This window comes from Hemicordylus capensis, chromosome 4, assembly GCF_027244095.1.
Source record: "Hemicordylus capensis ecotype Gifberg chromosome 4, rHemCap1.1.pri, whole genome shotgun sequence".
NCBI classification, from domain to species: Eukaryota; Metazoa; Chordata; class Lepidosauria; order Squamata; family Cordylidae; genus Hemicordylus; species Hemicordylus capensis.
In genome coordinates this window covers 76,710,977-76,728,727 of record NC_069660.1, presented here as the reverse complement: position 1 = coordinate 76,728,727, position 17,751 = coordinate 76,710,977, and positions in this window count along the sequence as shown.

Below are 17,751 nucleotides of genomic sequence, written 5' to 3'. Positions count from 1 at the left end.
TTGTATTGCAAGAGATGATGGGAGTTGTTGATTGATGCTCGAGCAATGAGAAGGAGTGTTAGAAGTGAAAATTCTAAAGCATGGGCAAGTCTGCAATGCCCACATTATACTGTGGAATGCATCAGCTGCCATACTTTCTTGTGGCTTTCACAGACTACTAATATTTGGTGAAGATGATGTAGCTATTCATATACTCCTTGCCTGCTAGTCACTGAGGCTGTTCACACAACCTAAAACTGGATAGGACAAGTATCCGACCCAGGTTTGGGAACTGTGCATGCTCCCAATCTTTGGTGGTGTGGGAGCAAGCAACTAGATAAAAAGAAGAAAAGTGATTGTGTGGGAGACAGGAGCTGAGTAGGACAGCTTTTCTTTCTAACTTGGACAAATGGGCTATTTAGGGTGCTGCCAGTGGCTTCAGCCCCCCGAAGCCTGCAGGAGAGGTGGAGGAGGAGGAACATCTGCCCCCAGCAGACCCCAGGGTGAGGTACTGGGGGCCTGCCTGTCTGTTTCTGCTTCTACCCCTCACTGCTTACTATCTGCCCCCCAGGACAGGCTGCTGGACTGTGGTGAGGCTTTGCAGGACTGGGGCCCACAGGGGTGACTTGGCAGTTTCCTGGACTCCAACTGCTGGAGCTTGCGGCTCAGGGCTATTTATGGAGCTGCCAGTGGTGGCGAGCCCACCACCCAAGGGGTGACATCAAAGGGGGTCGCCCCTTTAGGGGAGCCACTTCAGGGGACAGCAGGGCCCAGGTATTTGTATGTAGCGGGGGGCATTTAATAGTGGGGCTTCTGTTTTAATTAGTCCTGGGTAAGTTTGTTTTAGAATGTGTCTGGGCTTACCTGGAGACAGGGGGCGTAGTGGGTGAACAGAAGATTCCGGTGGGGGACAGAAGAAGTAACACTGGCAGGTCAGCGGGCCATTACAGGGGAAGGGGACTTGGAAATCTAATAGCTGTTTCCCCTTCCAGCTGTCCTGCCAGCTTTTTGACCAGTGCTGAACACCCTTGGAACCTCACTTTGCTCCTCTGAAATGCCAGGTCGATCCAGAACAAATCAGAAACCATCCATGATTTGATTCTGGATGAAGGCGCCGACTTGGTATGTATTACAGAGACCTGGTTGGGGGAGGCTGGTGGCCCGGACTGGTCCCAGCTTTCCCCTCCAGGGTACTCTGTTGAGGAGCAGGTGAGGGACTATGGGTGGGGAGGTGGAGTGGCTATGGTCTATAAGAACAATATCTCCCTTACCAGGATGCCTGTTGAGATGTTGGACCATATCAAATGTGTGTACTTAAGTTTGGGGACCAGGGATAGACTGGGACTTCTGTTGGTGTACCGATCGCCCCACTGCCCAATGGAGTCCCTAACTGAGCTGACAGACTTGGTCTCAGGTTTGGTGTTGGAGTCCCCCAGGCTTGTGGTGCTGTGGGACTTCACTGTTCATTTTGGGACCAAATTGTCTGGGGCAGCTCAGGAGTTCATAGCAGCCATGACAACTATGGGCCTATCTCAAGTGGTCTCTGGACCGATGCACATTGCAGGTCACACACTTGATTTGGTCTTTCACTCTGATCAGGGTGGCGTACCATGGGTACACGGTACACCTGTGATTTCCTCATTGTCATGGACGGACCACCCTCTGGTTAAGGTTGGACTCACAATCACTTCCTACTTTCGCAGGGGTGAAGGACTTACGGTATTAGGATGGTCCACCCGAGAAGGTTATTGGATCCAATAGGATTTCAAGAAGCCTTGGAAGGACTTAGTGTTGGCTCTGCCGGTTATCCTGTCGATGCCCTGGTGGAGAATTGGAACAGCAAACTCACCGGGGCAGTAGACATGATTGCTCCTAAGCATCCTCTCTGACCCACTTCAAAACTGGCCCCTTGGTTTATGGAATAACTACAGGGGCTGAAGCGGTGAGGTAGATGACTGGAGCACAAGTGGAGAAAGACTCAGCTTGAGTCTGACAGAGTGCAACATAGAGCTCATTTGAAGACCTATGCTCAGGCAATACGTGCAGCAAAGAGGTGATTCTTTTCTGTCTGTATTGCATCTGCAAGTTCACGTCCGGTGGAGTTGTTCAGGGTTGTGAGAGGGCTAGTATGTGCCCCTCCTCCCTTGAATCAGAATCTGGAACCATCGATTACCCACTGTGACGTGTTTAATGAATTCTTTGTGGGGAAAATATCTCATATTCAGGCCGACTTAGATTTCGTCTCCACAATTACTTCAGTGTCTGATGTGGAGGTGTCCAGTGACTCCTCTTGTGTGGTTAAGTTGGGTCAGTTCCAGTTTGTGACTCCTGAGGATGTGGACAAGCTGATTGGAACAGTGCAACCTACCACCTTGTCCCTTGCCTGACATGACTTATACTATCTGGCAGGGGGGTTGTTGTAGAAGGCCTAGTAGAGATTATAAATGCATCTCTGAGGGAAGGCAGGATGCTTCCTTGTCTTTAGGAGACAATTATTATACAGCTTTTGAAGAAGCCTACCTTGGATCCCTCAGAGTTGAGCAACTACAGGCCTGTTTCCAACCTTCCGTGGCTGGGCAAGGTAATTGAGAAGGTGGTGGCCTCCGAGCTCCAGACAGTCTCAGAAGAAACTGATTATCTAGACCCATTTCAAACTGGCCATTGGGCAGGCTATGGGGTGGAGACAGCCTTGGTCGGCCTGATAGATGATTTCCAATTGGGAATTGACAGAGGAAGTGTGACTCTGTTGGTCCTTTTGGACCCCTCGGTGGCTTTTGATACTATCGACCATAGTATCCTTCTGGAGTGTCTGAGGGGGTTGGGAGTGGGAGGCACTGCTTTGCAGTGGTTCCGCTCCTACCTCTCAGACAGGTTCCAGATGGTGTCCCTTGGAGACTGCTGTTCTTCAAAATCTCAACTTTTGTATGGTGTCCCTCAGGGCTCTGTATTGTCTCCGATGTTGTTTAACATCTACATGAAACCACTGGGAGAGATCATCAAGAGATTTGGTGCAGGGTGCTATCAGTATGCTGATGACACCCAAATCTACTTCTCCATGTCAACATCATTGGGAGGGGGCATAACCTCCCTAAATGCATGTCTGGAGGAGGTAATGGGCTGGATGAGGGATAACAAATGGAGACTTAATCCAGATAAGACAGAGGTACTCATTGTGCAGGGTCATAACTCTGGAGATGAGGTTGATCTGCCTGCTCTGGTTGGGGTCACACTTCCCTGGAAGTCTGAGGGTGCTTCTGGATCTGAGCCTCTCCCTGGTCTCTCAGGTTGAGGCAGTGGCCAGAAGCACCTTCTATCAGCTTCGGCTGATATGCCAGCTGCATCCATTTCTTGAGATAAACGACCTCAAGACAGGGTTACATATGCTGGTAAACTCCAGATTAGATTACTATAACACTCTCTATGTGGGCCTGCCCTTGTGTGTAGACCGGAAACTACAGCTGGTTCAGAATGTGGAAGCCAGGTTGATCTCTGGGTCATCTCGGAGAAACCATATTACTCCTGTATTGAAAGATCTACACTGGCTGCCAATACATTTCTGGGCAAAATACAAGGTGCTGTTTATAACCTATAAAGCGCTAAATGGCTTGGGCCCTGGGTATTTAAGAGAACATCTTCTTTGTTATGAACCACACAGCCCATTGAGATCATCAGGAGAGGCCACAACTCGATTGGTGTCTACTCAGGGACGGGCCTTCTCCGCTGCTGCCCCAGAGCTTTGGAACACAATCCCTGCTGAAATAAGAGCCTCCCCATCTCTGACAACTTTTTAAAAGTCTTTAAAGATGCACCTTTTCACCCAGGCTTTTAAAAAAATATTGTTTTAACAGTTTTAGCATCGTTCTAAAATGTTGTTTTAAAATTTTAAATTGTTGTAATGTTTTAACTTTTACTGTGCCATTTATTTTGTTTTAACTACTGTTTTAAGTTTTTCTGTTATTTATTTTAACTAATGTATTAGCTTTTTGTTTGTTTGTTGCAAACCGCTCAGACACGTGAGTTTTGGGCGGTATAGAAGTGTGTTCAATAAAATAATAGATAGATAGATAGATAGATAGATAGATAGATAGATAGATAGATAGATAGATAAAATAAATGCTGGGTATGAAAGCTGGGTAGGGTGATGTTGTCCTACCCTGCTGCTATCTCCCACAAGATCACTTCTGTCTCCTTCTACCTAGTTGTTTGCTCCCACATAACTGAAAATTGGCAATGTACACAGCTCCCAAACCTGGATAAGACAATGAGCTTACCAAGTTTTGCAAACATACTCACTGCCTTCTACATAAAGGCCTAATGGGTTTGTCATTCATTGCTATCTGTCTGAAAGAACTAATGAAGTGACTAGAACAGATATAAACAGTAGCCTTGGTCTGTGCATATAGCTGAGAATTACCTAGTTTTTCATTCTGGGCTGGTAGAATATCCTGTGTGATTTGAAAGACTGTATACACTTAAACCAAATATTGGCCCAATAAATGCATCCTCTTGCAATTTTGTATCACATTACTTATTTGCAGCAGTAATGAAAAATCCAAGAGTTGGTAGAAACTTCAAGAAGAGATGGAGGACTTACTGGAGATATAGTTAGATGGAAGGAGGTTGTAGCTGGTCCAGCTCCAGTTATATAAGACACAAGAAAGTTCATTAACTAGATCTGTTTAAAGTGATCTCCGAGGGAACTGTATTATTCAAGTTTCAAAGCAGCCTTCATGTTTCTAGGGAAGGCTTTATTTGTTGTAGGTTGTTGTTAATAATAATATAAATATAATACAACAACATTTAAAACCCAAGTCATACGTGAAAGCTAAAGCTGAGGTGGATAAATAACCTGCAGTATGTGAGTGCTGCAAAAACCAGCAGTTTCTCCCTACTGAATAATTAGAGTCATAACCTCATAAAAACATGAGGAGTTCTAGCCATGAATCCAGACCAGCTATTATGAATGAACATGAGAGCACTACTGAGAAAATGCTACGTTTCTTGGAAGCTAGCCCAAGTGCTTTCACTCCAACATTACATAGGAACAAGCCTTTTCGCTATCCCCATGCTGCAGACTCAAATTCAGGTTAACCATATATTCATGCCTTCTGTTCTACCATGCACCAGCCTAATTTCCAGAAGGTGAGTACAGGGATTAAAACTCACTCCATCAAGAATTGTTTTAATAAAGTATGTTAAAAGCAAAGGTAGCACCACCAACATATTGTATTGAGCTTGTTTGTTTGTTTGTTTGTTTAACATTTTTATACCGCCCAAAACTTACGTCTCTGGGTGGTTTACAACCAATAATTGGCCAATAAACTAGTTTATTGGCCAATAACCTAGAAGAAATTATTCAGAGTGAAAGCAGCTCAGGGAACATTCTGAAAACTCATTAGCCGCAAAAGAGAAATTGGAGAGTCTGAAACAGCGGCTTAAATCCTTGCTCACAGCACTTCATCAAACACTATAATGTGAGTGAAAGTGCCAAGGGGATAAACGAGCAGGCGAAGAGGCATTCCAGAGGGGATGGAGAAAAAACAGAGGAATGAGGAAAACAACGTATCAACTGAGGTGACTTCAGAACAGAAGCAAGTCCCTGAGAAGTCCAGCTGAGTGTCTCTCCCTTTCCAAAGGAGACTCGAGATAGCTTCCGATACAGAGGCGGCAAACAGTAGATTCCAGTTAAGAATATCTGCACTATGACTCCATTGCACTTGGCTCTGTGCCTTTGTGTGCAACCAAAAAGCCAGAATCAGAAAATACAGTATGTTTGTGCATGGTGGTGGTTGGGAATATCTTCTATAGGGGCATACATTCAGTTCATGATGAATGGGAACATACAGTGAAATAGACTCCTTTCATTCAATTCAACATTTATGATGAGCCAAACACAATAGAAACAAATAATGAGTGAGCAACAATCCAGATCCCATTTGTTCCTTTTGGTTTCTTTCCCTCTAGCCAGAGTTCAGAGGAGACTGACGGGAAACTGACAGTATAAACTCTCCAATCTTGACTTCAGACACATTCTAGTCAGAGTATCCGAGAAGTGGACATGGCTTCCTGACTCACAGAAACTTTGAATCAGAGTGACAAGGGGAGGGATGTGCAGGAAAGAAAACAGAGTGGTGACGCACTGTTGAGAGGAAGGGATAGGAGAAATGACACAGATGTGTATAATAAACACTACTGTAATAGTAATATCTTTATTTCAGTCTTTGAACAGCATAAGATAAACATAACAATAGCATTAAAAAGTCTATGGCTGTGGAGACAGTAACTGTAAAGTTAAAGTTAAAATCTTATTGTAAAACCAAAATCTATGGAGTGTTATAAAACTAATTAAAATATGATAAAGTAAATGCATAGATGCTAAGAAGTTAGAGACTGCGAGCATAACACAAATCTATGAGAAGCTATAAAATATTATTATTATTATTTTTACATTTATATCCCGCTCTTCCTCCAAGGAGCCCAGAGCAGTGTACTACATACTTGAGTTTCTCCTCACAACAACCCTGTGAAGTAGGTTAGGCTGAGAGAGAAGTGACTGGCGCAGAGTCACCCAGCTAGTTTCATGGATGAATGGGGATTTGAACTCGGGTCTCCCCAGTCCTAGTCCAGCACTCTAACCACTACACCACACTGGCTTTCAATATAGTAAAGATTAGAATTAAAAATTGATTAAAATATTATAAAATGAAAAATTGGGTAGCAGGGGTGGCAGTGCAGGTATGAACTGTGTTGGGCCTGATTAATTCTTGCTGGCAGTAAGATCCTGGCAAATTTTGTATGCTGCCATGCAGAACTTGACAACATTATGTGTTAGAGTTGCAGTCAGAGAGTAGTAGGGAGATGTAGAACTGACTTGTGCAGCCTGGCAACCTTGTAAGTAGTGGGAGAATGAGAGTATTGCAGATCTGTCTATAAAATAGGCAGTGTAGGAGGACATGCTTGGTGGTTTCAGCTTGCCCAGCATCTCAGGGGTACAGATCCTCTTTTGGGAAGAGGATCTTCTTGTATTTTCCATCTAACACAGCCAATGGGAGAGTGCTGCAGTGAGCCAAGGTGAAGGCTCTTCTGTGGTTAGGGGCCTCTAGCTACATTAGATATGCTGCAGGTGCCACTATGTACCTTAGGCTTTCAGTGATATGGAGGTTTGGTGCCCTTGCTAAATCGGTTTGGCACTCTGAATCTATTATGCACTGTTTAAGATGTATCCTGGCCTGCTCAATCACAGGGTAGGGTTCCTGGAATACTGCTCTTAGGAATTTAGACTGCTCCAGAGGGGTGTTGGAGAAGGCACCCAGCTGGGCTCCATAGAGAAGTTGCACCCGCGACTTAATTTCAAATAGTTCAAGGATTGCAAATATATAATAGCCTCCTTGACAGAGATGAGCAGTCACCATGGCCAACACCTTGGTAAACCCCCTCGGGGCAGTAGAAAGCCCAAAGGGCAGGACTTTGTATTGGTAGGCTAGAGGGCTGACCATGAATTAAAGGTATTTTCTGTCTTTTGGACAGATCCAGACATGAAAGTAAGCATCCTTTAAATCGATGGCAACGAACCATCTGTCTCCCACTAGAAGCTGAATTATGGACACAATGGATATATGTGAGATTTGGTAATCAAATTCTGTACAAATTTGTTGAGTGTTCGGAGATCCAGGATAGGACAAATGCTTCCGTCCTTCTTCGGCGCTTGGAAATATCTGGAATAGAACCCATTCCCTAGGATGGTTGGGGAGACAGATTCTATCAAATCTCTCTCCAAAAGGGATATTACTTCCCCTTGTAGAGCAGGGGTAGGAGCTGTGGATTGTATACCCATTAACCAAGGGCAGGTATGAAATTGTATGGCATAGCCCAATCAGACTATGGAAAGTACCCATTTGTCCATAGTTATGAGTCTCCAATTGTCCAGATGTTGAGAGATCATGGGTACTTGGGCAAGAATATCAGAGTTATCAAAGACTCTGCTTCGAATTCTCACCCTGCTTAGGGCACTGCATAGCTGATTTTCCCCAATGTTAATAGGGTTTACCCGGGGGTCTCGAAGACTTATTAAAGTCTCACTTATCAGTGGGTTTGTATTGAGACAGATACTTCCCGTAGGGAGCGTTAGGTTTATAGGAAGGCTTTGGACTAGACTGATAGCCAGATTGAGTAGTTAAGACCACAAATGGCTTTGCAGTCAATTTTGATTTCTTCAAATTCTCTAAGGTATCATCAGATTCAAAGCTGAAGAGACCTTCATCCTCAAAGGGGAGGTCCTCAATTTTCTCCCTAGCCTCATATTGCAATGGGGAGGAGCAAAGCCAGGCGTGGCGTTACAAGGCAATCAATCCCGCCATATTCTTAGACTCACAGTCCATCAGATGGCGAGCTGTGATAATTTGTTGTCTAGTAATATCAGCTGATCTGATCTGGAGCTCCTTTATTTTAGCCTGTACGTCTTCTGCCTTGGTTTCAGCAAGCAACTCCCATAACAAGTGTTGATAGTGTGACTTAGACGCAATGTAGTGAGCAATATGCACTGCTAGTGTACTGGTTGAATGCAAACGTCTTCCAAGGGAGTCTAACTTACAACCCTGCTTGTCAATCAGGGCTGCATGTTGTTTACCTGAGCGGGAAGATGATGAATAGTTAACCACCAATGAGTTAGGTTGTGGGTGTTTAAAGAGATATTCACAACCTTTTTCTTGGATCTTATACATATTTCCAAGTCATCTGGAAGTTGGAGGCATAATAGATGGTTTCTTCCAGGCTTGTTTTGAGGTTTGTAGCAGTACCAATAGCATAGATAAATGCAGCAGGTTGGGAGGTCTTTGCAGTTTGCAAGAATTTATAAATGGGGTCTTCAGTGTTTTCAGTGACTTGTTTAAGACTTAGGCCTAAGGCTTTGGCCATATCAGAGATCGAGATGTGATGGTTTTTATGTTCCTCAGGTGAATCAGAGGCCTTTTAAAAGCACCTCATTGTCTCAAGACGGATCCGATGGGGCCTCAGTGGCTTGCAAGTCCGTGTCTGAATCTGGTGCAGGGTTCTCTGGGATGGGAGAGTGTTCATCAGATGACGGGGTATCTCATGGTGTATGCTCTGTGTGTATTGAAACCGGACTTTGAGGCTCAACTGGCAAGATAGGCTGTACTGGTGGAAGTACTGGTTCCATTGGAAATGGTGAGTTTGATGGAATGTTTGGTGCAAGAGGAGACTCCAGATCAGTTTGCGTTGTAATCATAGCTTGAGTCATATGGAATGACATCAAGCCTGAAATGTAACTTCCCTGAGGCAATGAAAATCATGCGGACATAAAAAGATGCCTTCGTCCCTGACTTGGTCAGTGTAGCACACTACACGTAAGGGCTGCACAAGTCAATGTGAGTAAACCCTTCAAAAGGATGGATGGGCTGTTGATTGGAAAGTCTGATAAAACTTGCTCTGATAAGCACAATTGCCTCCTCCTTGATGCCATTGCGAGGAGGCATGCCACATGGGGCTGTAAGAATGTGCACTCCAGGGTTTTTCAGTTTTCCATTTAATCAGATTTTGTCTCTCATCCTCCATTAAACAGCCATGAGAGACAGAAGAAAAAGATGGGGTTTGTGGAACTTCAACAACATCATCAGTATCACTGAAGTCAATAATACTGGGACAAGGTGGAGAAAATGGGTATACCCCTTGAGACAGAACTACATTTTCCTTCAAAGGCAGTACCAATATATTACAAGGAGGAACTTCTGTCATTACAACAGCGAATGAGTAGTTGTCAGAGAGTCTAATGTCAATATCCCCTCATGTTGCGCCTCCTTTATAGGCACTATTTTAACATCCGTAACATAAACTTCAGTGCCAATGACAAAGACCCATTTCCCAACATCAACTTACTCAATATCGGTACTTCTTTTGGTTGTAATGGTGTTGACGGCAAAAGTTTGGGGTGTTTGAACTTGGAAGATTTCCCCATCGACTGCTTCAATGTTGACAGTTTCTCTGACGCCAAGTGCTTTGATGCAGAGTCAGATTTTGACATCTTATGAGCAGGCATTGAAATGGAGGGCGAGGAGTCAGCACCCTGTATCATTTCAACTTTAGCCTTTCCCAGTTTGACCTCTTTTGAAGTCAAGGAAGAGCGCTTTGGTACTCATTCCTTCGATACCTGCATCAGAGTCAAGGGGTAACTGTACCAGACTAGGAGTCAATGTTGGCCTCGTATCCTTAGTTAAGGACTTTGCCGATGGAGTCGCATCCCTAGATGTCGAAGGATTGAACGGTTTTGATACCGGGGCGGCTGACGAACTCGCCTTCAAGAGTTGAGGTTTTAGCACCAAATGGTAAAGAGCGCCCTTCAACCTCAAAAGTATAATTTTCTGAGTCTGATTCGAAAACCCTTGGCATATTTTACAGTTTTCAGTATTGTGTTCTTCTATTTATTATTATTGTTATTGTTATTAATAAAAATATTTTATACCACCCAAAACTTACGTTTCTGGGCAGTTTACAACACAGAAACAGCCAACAACAGAAAAAGTTAAAACATTAGTTAAAATAAATAACAGAAGAATTAAAACATTAATTAAAAATAAATTAAAACATTACAATTTAAAATTTTACAATATTTAAAGACAATGTTAAAACTATTAAAACAATATTTAATTAAAAGCCTGGGTGAATAGATGTGTTTTTAAAGACTTTTTAAAAGTTGTCAAAGATGGGAAGGCTCTTATTTCAGCAGGGAGCATGTTCCAAAGCCTCAGGGCAGCAGCTGAGAAGGCTCACCCCTGAGTATCCAGCAGAGGAGCCGGTGGCAACTGCAGACAGACCTCTCTTGATTATCTCAGTGGGCGGTGAGGTTTATGACGAAGAAGACATTCTCTTAAATACCCAGGGCCCAAGCCATTTAGGGCTTTATAGGTTATAACCAGCACCTTTTATTTTGCCTGGAAACTTATCAGCAGCCAGTGTAGTTCTTTCAATACAGGAGTAACATGGTCTCTTCGAGATGACACAGAGACCAGCCTGGCTGCCGCATTCTGGATCAATCGTAGTTTCCGGACCACATACAAGGGCAGCCCCACATAAAGCGCATTGGAGTAAACCAGTCTGGAGGTTACCAGCAGATGTACCACTGTTCTGAGGTCATTTATCTCAAGAAACAGACACAGCTGTCATGTCAGTCGAAGCTGATAGAAGGCACTTCTGGCCCCTGCCTCAACCTGGCAGTGTTTCTTCTAGACAGAGAAGGCACAGAGAATGTTAATCTGAAGAGGGGAAAGTGGTGTTACATTTCCCACACCTCTTAAACTTATTTTTCTTTCTGTCTGTCATGAAAACTGTCCAACAAACAAGAAACCAACAATATCCTTTCAAAGAACGCTATAATACAAATTTCTCTCTCCCACTAATCCGAATGGGTGAGGCAGCAAAACTAATCCAAATGGATGAGGCAGCAAACCAAGCAGAAGAACCTTCCGAGGCATCCGTACTGTTTGGCAGTCAGAAAGGACCTGAGGAGAGTGGCACTCCGACCACCTATGTCGACGGACACATGTGCGCCATGAGTGGAGTCGGGAGCGCCGTGCAAAGAAACAGGTTGCTTACCTGTAACTTATGATCTGGATGTGATCCGTTGTATTGGTAAGTACTGGGTTCTGCGCCTGCGCAGGGACCTCTCGGGCTGATTAATTAGCTCCTCTCCACGCCCCCTCCACCTGCACATGCCTTGCAGTGACCATTGAGATTGGCAGTTGGGGCGCCTCCCTTTCAGGTTTCTCGCAGACCTCCCACTGGGACGATCTGCACCACGACAGTCTCTTTGTTCCCACCGATTCTGCAGCGGGGTTGGTTTGGGAGGGACTTATAAATACAACGGATCACATCCAGATCATAAGTTACAGGTAAGCAACCTGTTTATCTGGATTGTGATCCATTGTATCCATAAGAACTGGGTGAATAGCAAGCTTCCCCCTTATTGGAGGCAGGTGCAGAAATCCCATAGCTACGCTAACACCCTCTTCAGAACAGTCCTCCCAAAATTTGCCTCTCTTGCCATCCGCAAATCTAGAGCATAATGCTTGACGAATGGCAGATGAGAAGACCACGTGGCCGCCAGGCAGATATCCGACATCTTGATGCCCGACAGATGTGCTGCTGACACTGCATAAGCCCTTGTAGAATGGGCCCGCACCGTCCTAGGTGGTGTTACCCTTTGACATTTATAGGCAAGAAAAATGAGTTCCACCAGCCAGTGCGCCAGGCGTTGGTGAGATATCGGACGACCCTTACAACGTCCACTAAATGAGCTGAATATTTTCTTACTACTTCTAAAACAATGAGTCCGCTCCAGGTAATATAGAAGTGCCCTCCGCACATCCAACGTGTGGAGTGCCCTTTCAAAGTCTGTTTCTGGATCCTGGAAGAAGGTAGGTAGTACTATCTCCTGATTCAAATGGAATTCCGACACCACCTTTGTCCGGAATCGTGGATCAAGGTGCATCACCACCTTGTGCGGATAGAACTGTGTGTAAGGCTTATCCATCCACAGAGCTGTCAACTCGCTTACACGCTATCCTGAACACTTCTCTGAGGTACACGAAATTTATCTCCCACTCGTGTCTCTGGCCGAAGTCGGTGATTCTGCTGAGCCTGTCGGCCAAGCAATTGTCCACCCCCTTTATGTGGATTGCGATTGGGTGAACTGAGTGTTGAATGCACCAATCCCAAATCCTTTGGGCCAATAGGCACAACGTTAAGGACACTGTCCCCCCTTGGTGATTGACATAGGCAATTGCTGTCGTATTGTCCAGCTCCAGCTGCACAGTCCACCCGCGACCAGCGGTTCAAACGCCCTGAGGCCTAAGAACACCGCCATCAACTCTAAATAGTTGATGTGTTGATGAGCCTGCGGCTGTGTCCACGACCCTGGGATGCAGTGACCTGAGCAATGTGCCCCCCCATCCTGTCATGGATGTATCGGTTATTTGACACGTGGCAATTCGTGCTGTGAACCCGACGCCTTGGACAAGATTGCGCTCCTCCACCACCTCAAGCTCTTCAGAATGCTTGGCGGCAGTGTCAAGCGCATGCTCTGATTGTCCACATTGGGGCGGAAATTGCGGAGGTACCACAGCTGCAGTGTGCGCATGTGTAACCGTGTGTACTCTACAGTCGTGGTACACAAAGCCATCAACCCCAGCAACTTCTGAATCCAAACTGCCGGTTGCTGCGGGGTCTTCATAAATTGGCAGATGAGACAGTGTATCTGGGCAATGCGCTCTATAGGCAAGAACGTTCGCACCCTCTCCAAGTCTAACACTGCTCCGATGAAACTCACCCGAGTCATCGGTTCGAGCTTCGACTTCTTCCAGTTGATGTTGATTCCGAGACTCTCTAATAGGTGCACCAGCTGCTGCACCTGCTGAATTAGTAACGCCCTGCTGTGATTGACCACGAGCCAATCGTCCAAGTACGGATAAACCTTTAGTCCCTGTGTCCGTAGGTAGGCAACCACAACTGCCATCACCTTGGTAAACACTCTGGGTGCCGTTGACAGCCTGAATGGGAGCACCACGTATTGATATATCTGAGCTCCCACTGTAAACCTGAGGTATTTGCAGTGGCTCTCTTGGATGCTGATATGAAAATAGGTATCTTTCAAGTCCAGCATCACTGCCCACGTTTCGTGCTCCAATAGGGGCAGGATAGACTGCAGAGTGATCATTCTGAACTTCCTGGCCAGAATGAATCAGTTGAGCCCTCTCAAGTCCATTATAGCCCGGATCCTGCCGTCTCTCTTTGGGATCTGAAAGTAACGGGAATAATACCCCGTCAATCTGTTCGTCCACTGCACAGGTGTAATCGCCTGCTTCTCCAGCAGCACCTTGACCTCCTCCTGAAGCATCTCCGTGGCTGGCGTGTATATCAGCCCCGAAAATGGAGGCTTGGTCTCGAATTCCATCGCATATCCCGTTTGCACTATACGCAAGACCCACCGATCTGATGTTATATTGTGCCACGCTTGTGCATGGCTTGCCAGTCTGATGGAATTTCTGGCAACTACAGGACCGATGGTTTGGGTAATGGATTGGTCAATCGGTGGTGATGGAATGAGACCAACAATTCGGCTGTGAAAATTGCCAAGGCAGTGCAGTGAACGAACAGTCCCATCAAAAGCTCTGCTTCGAAGTATCCTTATCGTTCTGCCGTGTCACCTTTCCCTTTGCTTTCTGGTTATACCCCTTATTGCGTTGATAGGTTCGGTATTGTCTCTTATATTCTTTCTTGTCCTGAAATTTATTGGGCCTCTGCCGATAATAATTTCGACTCCTAGATGTCGAACCGGACCCACTTGAAGGTACCATAAATGAACGGGCCGTAAACTTTGTTTTCTTTAAAGTTTCCATAGAGGTGTCTGTGTCTTCATGGAACAACCCCTTCCCATCAAACGACAGGGACTCCACTCTGTCCTTCATGTCAGGTTGCAGAGTAGCAGAACGGAGCCACGCATGCCTGCGCAGGCTCACCGCTGTTACCATCGTTCTGGACTCAGTCTCAGCCAGATGCTTGAACGCACTCAACTGTTGTCGCGTCACTGCAGTAGTCTTCTCATAAGTGTCATCGAACTTCCACTGAAACTCTTCTGGTGTCATAGAAGTGGAATCTTGCAAAAGAGCATCCCATAGCAGGTGGTTATAACGAGCCATACATGCTGCGTAATTGGCAATACGGATAGCCAGACTAGCAATGCTATATATCTTCCTGCCCAATACATCAATCTTTCTCCCCTCATCTGCAGGTGTTGTATGACGGTGGCCACTCTTGGAGGTGGAAGCGCAGCTCACGACCAGTGAGATGGCGCAGCACGTAAGTATTCTCCTCCTCACTGACCCTGTACAGGTTCTCTATACGCTTAGAAGTTGGCACCGCAACACTCATCGCCTCCCACGCCACCTTAGCTGCCTTGCTAATTACTGGGATCATGGTGAGAGCAACTGGGTGTGAAGATCTAGACTTCCTCATCATGTTATAGACTGGGTCCACAACATCTGCATCAGGAGACTTTATTTCCATCCGCAGTGCCTCTGCTATGTCCCTTATCAAAGCATGATAAGCCTTTAACTCCTCTGTTGGTGAAGTTGAGAGTCTAGGCGGAACATCCGAGGGGGGGTCTGACCTGCGACTGACATCGTCCGACTCTGAGCTAGCCCCCGAGGCATCATCAGTGCTACTGTCATGGGGGAGGAAGGTGGCTCTGAAGGTGGAGGTGTAGACTTCCGTTTCCTTTTTCCTGCAGGCTTTACTGGAACCTGTTCGCCTGGCGCACAGACCTGTGGTGGCTGAGCCACTGGTGGCTGTGATGGATTCATTGAAGGGTGAGTCTGAGCCATTGGAACTTGGCGAGGTGGGCAGAGCAGTTCAGGTTGCACTTGAAGTAGTGGCTGAATGTGAACTACAGGCTCCAGATGTGGTTGAGCCAATGGTTGGACTACTGGCTGGGACACTGGCACAGGCTGCACAGGAATGGCTGCGACTGGATCTAGATGCACATTTGGAGCTTGATGCAGGGGCCCCTGCAAAGCTCTCCAACGTAGAAACTCTGCATAATCTGCTGGCAAAGTATGGTGGAAGCCACAGGTGTGAGTAGGTTGGAATGAAGGGTGCTCTTGCAACAATGTCTGGGCAGGCGCCCCCACACCTGACCCCTGCATACGTGCAGGAGAGTAAGAAGGGGTTCGAGGCAGTCTAGCTGGTTCCTCCACACCAGGATCCTCATCTAGCCCTGCAGTCAGAAAATCCTGAAAGGTCAACCCAGAAGGGGTGCTCGAGGCCGAGCCCAGCAGTTCACGAAATCCTCCGTCACGTCACGTCAATCCTGGAGTTCTCGGCATTGAAGGAGACTGTGCTGGGGTTAGCGCTGGAGACAGCAGCTGTGAGATCCTTCTCAGTGCTGGTACATTCAACGTTGATGTCGGTGCCGAGCTGCCACTAAAAATCTGCTCAGGCACTGTCGATGCTGATGGAGGAACCAAGAATGCAGCCTGCACCGTCAACATCGACATCGATGTCGACAGGACAGAGTGAGTCGACTCCAATGTCGATGGCGCTCTCAATTCCTGCGGGTTCTCCATGGACGTCGAGGCAAGTGCTGTCGATGTCGAGACAAGCATTGTCGACACTGATGCAGTCGATGTCGAGGCTGTGAGAGACGGGTTCGATGTCGAGACGATTTTCGCTGGTCATGGCTTTCAGCCTCCCCCTTCGAATGGCGATCCTTATCCTTGTGTTTCCGTTTCTTTGAAACCTCCTTAGGTTTCTTAAAGATGTCCTCGGCAGCGGTTTTAGACTGCTGCTGTGCAGGTCTACTGGTACTCGGCCCCAGAGAGCTCGATGCCAAATGCGTGCTCGACGTCGATAGGGCCCCTGACAAAGTTCCAGAGGCTGACGACACACCCGGCCAAGGCGTTTGGCAGGCGAAGGGCCTCCTCATACAACGCCGCTCGGAGGCGTAATGCTCTATTCTGTCTTGTTTGCTTTGAAAATGAACTTTACATGCTACAGTATTGTGCTCTTCTCCAAGGCACATCAAGCACGCGTCGTGGTAATCCGTCGACGGTAGCTTGGCCCGGCATTTTACTCATCTTTTGAAAGTCTTCTTAACTTCCATTGCCTCACCAACAAGGCAGCTCCGTAGAGTAGGCGAAGTCCGTATTCCGTTCCGAGTCAACACAAACAAATCTTTTGACAACCAGTCCATTTAGAATAGTTAAACGCTGTCCAAGTTCCGTTCCGAGGTCAAGCCAATAGACTCACAAATTACCAAAATACTCAGTCCGTTTAGCAATAAGAGTAACCAAGTCAAGCCGAGTCAAGCCTAAATCCAAACAAGTTCATTCGAGGAGCAACAGCTACGAGGTGTGATCGCTTAGGCGGTCAAGAGAAAACTGAAAGGGAGGCGCCCCAACCGCCAATCTCAACGGTCACTGCAAGGCACGTGCAGGTGGAGGGGGCGTGGAGAGGAGCTAATTAATCAGCCCGAGAGGTCCCTGCGCAGGCGCAGAACCCAGTTCTTATGGATACAATGGATCACAATCCAGATCTTGTAGTATCTTCCCAATTGGTCTCCTGCTCAGGCACATAACCCAGTGGTGTGAACACACTGGGATCACATCAAGGATCAAATGGGTAAATCAAATGAAAAATATTTCTTGCACATCTGTAGTCTTCAACATGTTGATTCAGTAGTCCACCAGGCAGGTTAAAAAAATAATAATCACAGAATCACCACAGATAGTGAAGTCTGCACAAGGGGGAGGCGTATTTCACCCTGGTATTACTTCCTGTACTTGTGTGCAATAAAAAGCATCTAAACAGAAGTATGACATTTTCCCTTATGCACATATTCCCACATTGTGCAAATTTTGTGCATCTTTCTGCTCAAATGCAGTACACACATTCTGCAATTCCCTTGGTACACATGTACAGTAGTGATGTGCCCGGACTGGTTCGGAGGCCATTCTAAAGGCCTCCAGACCGGTCCGGACATGAGTGGTTCGGGTTCGGATAGATTGGGTGGGGGGTTGCTTTAAGGGTGGGGGAGCGTTTACTTACCCCTCCCGCGCTTTCCAACCGCGGCGGCCGTATTTCTTTTAGCTATGGGGCGGCAGGATATCTCCCTGCCGCCCCTTCCCTGAATGGAGCTGCTGCTGCTTCAAAAGGCTTTAAGAAGCCTTTGGCTACCATCCCTTCCCTGAACGGAGCTGCTGCTGCTGC